A 4,944-nucleotide genomic window follows, 5' to 3' on the forward strand; every position below is an offset into this window, starting at 1 on the left:
CATGTATGATCAGGGGCAGGTGCAAACAGGGGATGTTGATGATGATGGTCCCCAGCAGTAACACACACTGCTTGTGATTGGCTGCTTGAAATGCTCTGCTTATGCTGAATGGTGATTTCTTCGTGGCTCAACCATATATTATGCTTTTGTTTGTTTAAGAAAAACTTTTTGTTTTTTACACCAGACTGGGAATATTTTCTGCAGATTAGAGAGGTTTTAGCAGTTGTTTTGATCATACTTGCTGACTTTTTGATGTTCCTGGGGTGGAGGTGGGGTGCGCGGTTCTATGGGGGCAGGGGGCTTGGCAAATGGCTTCATTTTTGGCCCCACATCTGTGAAGTAATCATGCAAGTAACATCATGGCAACTCTAATCCTGCCCACTTCACTAGGAAGTGGGCAGATGCGGGAGGTTGCCCTACTTTCCAAGGAGTCCGGGAGACCTACCTGGAATTTAGGAGTCTCCCAGACATTCCAGGAGAGTTGACAAGTATGGTATTGATGCATCATAGTGAATGCTTTTGTTGCAAATAAAATAAATGAATAAAAACATGGGAGCAAGTGGGACAAAAGTGTATGTGAGTAAAGTATATGGAGTAAAGTAGGTATATATGCTGTTGTTGCTGGCCGGCAAGCATCTTACTATAGTCACCGCTTAGCATATGGTTGCAATTGAGTTTTTATAGGGGTACAATTGTAGCCAAATCTGCTTCAGCCCCAAAGTGCTTCTATTGATTAATCAGTGTGTTCTGAATATGTGTTCAAATCATCCTTCTCATGGATTATTCGGTTCAACAGAGGTAACTGCATAATTAAATTAGGTTTAATGTTCAGAAGTGAAGCTTTTTGTATCAGGCTTACGGGAGCATGTTGGATGGTCTCTATATTCATATATATGTGTACAGTTTATATCAGTTAAAGGTGAGAAAAACAAGTTAAGCATACATTTTATCCATCCAACATGTGTTACTCTTGTTTCTGATTAGATATTTAGTACCAGTTCTGTCCTGAGTATCAGGGGACATGTGGTTTTCTTATGTGTGTGAGTCTGTGTTGACAAGTAGTAGCAAAAGTGACATTGTTATTTACACACCCTTTCTTTCATGTGTGTCTGCTCATTCATTGAAAAATGCAGGAGATTATAAGGGGCTTCTCATCTGAAGAGTTATGAGTGGAGGTGTGAGGGTACATAGCCAGTGGCATATGGGATGCATTTTTTTAATTCCAGTAAAAATGCTAGTATTTTGATATGTTTGATATGTTTGATATGTTTTTAGCTTGTATAGTGTGTTAGATTTGCATTGCATTGAAATGCAGAAACGCATGTAAAGTCTGAAAATAGCTTCATCAACTCAATGGAATACAATGCAAGTAAACTGTCATGATTCCTAGTATGAACACCACGGAGAGTAATGTGAATGAAGTGAGGTGGTTTATTTAAATATGGAACATACAGGTAAAACTGAGATGTAGCAAATGAAAAGGCAAATAACACAAATGCTGGATTCCTGGCACAACAGGCTAACTGCAGCTACTGGAGAGTCTGAGTAAGCAGGTTTGGTTGGGAAGCAGAAGACTCTGGTTTTCCAAGTTAGACAGTGGATTGCAGATAATGGAGGTCTGGGTTGCCAGTTAAACCTAAGAAGATGGTTACCAGGCAGGTGAGATGATCTGCAGGCACAGAGAGACTGGCTTAATAGGTCAGGCTGGGAAGCTTGTGAGCTGGAGACCAGGTAGGTGAGATGATCTGCAGGCACAGAGAGACTGGATTACCAGGTCAGGCTGGGAAGCTTGCGAGCTGGAGACCAGGTAGGTGAGATGATCTGCAGGCACAGAGAGACTGGCTTAATAGGTCAGGCTGGGAAGCTTGTGAGCTGGAGACCAGGTAGGTGAGATGATCTGCAGGCACAGAGAGACTGGATTACCAGGTTAGGCTGGGAAGCTTGCGAGCTGGAGACCAGGCAGGTGAGATGATCTGCAGGCACAGAGAGACTGGATTACCAGGTCAGGCTGGGAAGCTTGTGAGCTGGAGACCAGGCAGGTGAGATGATCTGCAGGCACAGAGAGACTGGTTTACCAGGTCAGGCTGGGAAGCTTGTGAGCTGGAGACCAGGCAGGTGAGATGATCTGCAGGCACAGAGAGACCAGCTTACCAGGTTAGGCTGGGAAGCTTGTGAGCTGGAGACCAAGCAGGTGAGATGATCTGCAGGCACAGAGAGACCAGCTTACCAGGTTAGGCTGGGAAGCTTGTGGGCTGGAGACCAGGCAGGTGAGATGATCTGCAGGCACAGAGAGACTGGCTTACCAGGTCAGGCTGGGGAGCTTGTGAGCTGGAGACCAGGCAGGTGAGATGATCTGCAGGCACAGAGAGACTGGATTACCAGGTCAGGCTGGGAAGCTTGTGAGCTGGAGACCAGGCAGGTGAGATGATCTGCAGGCACAGAGAGACTGGATTACCAGGTCAGGCTGGGAAGCTTGTGAGCTGGAGACCAGGCAGGTGAGATGATCTGCAGGCACAGAGAGACTGGCTTACCAGGTTAAGCTGGGAAGCTTATGAGCTGGAGACCAGGTAGGTGAGATGATCTGCAGCCACAGAGAGACTGGTTTACCAGGTCAGGCTGGGAAGCTTGTGAGCTGGAGACCAGGCAGGTGAGATGATCTGCAGGCACAGAGAGACTGGTTTACCAGGTTAAGCTGGGAAGCTTGTGAGCTGGAGACCAGGCAGGTGAGATGATCTGCAGGCACAGAGAGACTGGCTTACCAGGTCAGGCTGGGAAGCTTGTGAGCTGGAGACCAGGCAGGTGAGATGAACAGGGAGTCAGTCAGAATCAGAACACAGGCGTTACATTGAGAAACCAGCCACAGCAAAGACAATTGATGACCTGGTCCAGATTACTGGGAGAAGTAGCCTTTTAAAGGCCAGAGACTGTGAGCATGATCCGGATCCAACCATGAGATCTTAACCCTTTGTAGGCAGGATCAGGGGAAGGCACAGCAGCATCTAGGGAGGAGATGTAAAACTGCAGCCAGAGGCAGATCATGAACTAAACATGTCAATGTCTATGCACCGATTTACACGCATTTTAAAAACATTAAAAATGTTTTTTGGAGATGTAATTCACATATAGGATCCCAAATCCATATGTGGTGGTCCTGTTCCAAGATCTCCGTGTATTGAAACGAAATAATCCATCTTTTAAAAAAATTACAAGTAGGGATGTGCCGGCTGGGTCTGGCTTCTGGCTTCTTTCCTGGTCTAATAAACCTATTTCTTCATATAAAAAAAAAAAAATCACTTCTTAAACATCTTAATAATGCAGCAAAATCTTTGATACCAGTACGCTGGAGGTCACCTTCCCCTCCTACTATGTTTGAATGGTTTACTCGTGTCGAATGTTATATGTCCATGGAAGATCTTTCCCTCTCAGCCAGTAACCGGAGCTCTAAGTTCACAACTAATTAGTTTAACTGGTTGAAATTTAAAGACACAGATGACTACCATACAATACTAACAGCGGCCCTTCCATCAAAATGATAAGTATTTGTACATGTACTTGCTGATAAGTGATATGGTTTTTTATGTTGTATCCTCTCCTTTTTTCCCTCTCCCACTTCCCCTTGTTTGGATGTTTTCCTCCATTATGTTTTGTATTTATTTTTTAAATATTCTAAAAATCTGCTCTATGTTACTGACTTAACATGTTGATTCCTTATAAATTGTTGTTACTATTATTGACTTTTGCTATTAATTAAACAACGCATAAATAAAGAATTCATAAAAATGCAGGTAAAATACCTTCAAAAACATGTGAGTGTGTATCCTAATAAAGCTCTTGAGGCTTTATGTTCATTAAATGGACATCCCCTATAGTCCTGGCTAGCCAATCTAGACCTGACTGAAGCAATTCCTATAGCTTATGTCTAATAACGGGATGAATTTGTCAGAGAACTTTTTCGTTATCACACTTCCTCCCATGTCTGTGTGTCCACTGTGTTGAGGTGGGTGAGGAAAGAACAATCAATATGTAGCGGATGATCACAACCTCACATCTTATTTCAGAAGAGGAGTGTATTGATATTGTGGGAGATGGAGACCTGCCCAATCATGGTGATAGAACTGCCTGTGATAGGGGCAGGGTCACCAGTTTAGGATGGGAAGGGAGGCACCACTCTTTAAAACTAATTTGTAACCTGTCATTTTAAATCCAGTGCCTGCTAACATCCAACCATAGATGGGGATAGAGAAGGTGTGGGCATATGCAGAAGCTGAGACCAGGCGGTCTTTATTTATGTAATCAGTAATGGAATGTTGTGTTTCCCCTCCTCTTAAGTGGGACCTACTCTCAGCCACTAAAAGTCCTTCTAATCAACCAAGTAGAATAGTTTTCAACATGACTTCTTGACATGACATGAAGGGATGGCACTTTCAGTTTTGTGTTCATGTTGAGACGCCAAACCTTATCTCCTGGACATAAATAGACTGTTGATCAATTATGTCTATCAGCGTATGTTTTGTGTTGGTCTGAGGCCTTAAGAAGGACATCATGAGTTTACCAGATGGCTTGGAAAGCTGAGATGATAGTTTCAATAGCAGGAACCCTATAAGAATTGGAAACTAGGAGTGGATGCTCTGAATGGTGACAAAATTCTATGAATTCTAAAATGGAACTTTATTAGTACTATCGTTAACATGATTAATGTGTGCAAATTCTGCCCGAAAGAGCAAATCTGCCTAATCGTGCTAATGATTGACTTTCTATGTCTTCATTTCACTGAGGATGGTGCACAAATGAGAAATACATATTGATCTCTAACTGCTTACAGAAAACCATTTAGAATTTGGAAATTAGCACTCACCTGTGAGACACAATGTGAAGGGGAGGTGAAACATTTCATTGATAAAAGAAGTTTGCAGGAAGAGGTGCAGATGTCAGGAAAGAACAAAA

The 4,944-nt window shown here is 43.2% G+C and overlaps 1 long non-coding RNA gene across 3 annotated transcripts; it reads right to left on the reverse strand.

Moving 5' to 3' along the window:
- Positions 1-1,410: 1,410 nt before the first annotated feature.
- LOC142139466 (uncharacterized) lies at positions 1,411-3,368 on the reverse strand. 3 transcript variants are annotated; one of them, XR_012688208.1, is made up of 5 exons: positions 3,020-3,368; positions 2,684-2,880; positions 2,380-2,581; positions 2,228-2,277; positions 1,411-2,125 (listed from the first exon to the last, which is right to left on the reverse strand). It is a non-coding gene; the product is annotated as an uncharacterized LOC142139466 (long non-coding RNA). The 3 variants fall into 3 exon arrangements; XR_012688206.1 differs by having other exon boundaries at positions 2,228-2,581; XR_012688207.1 differs by having other exon boundaries at positions 2,228-2,505; positions 2,608-2,880.
- Positions 3,369-4,944: the final 1,576 nt, after the last annotated feature.

This window comes from Mixophyes fleayi, chromosome 2 (assembly GCF_038048845.1).
Source record: "Mixophyes fleayi isolate aMixFle1 chromosome 2, aMixFle1.hap1, whole genome shotgun sequence".
NCBI lineage: Eukaryota > Metazoa > Chordata > Amphibia > Anura > Limnodynastidae > Mixophyes > Mixophyes fleayi.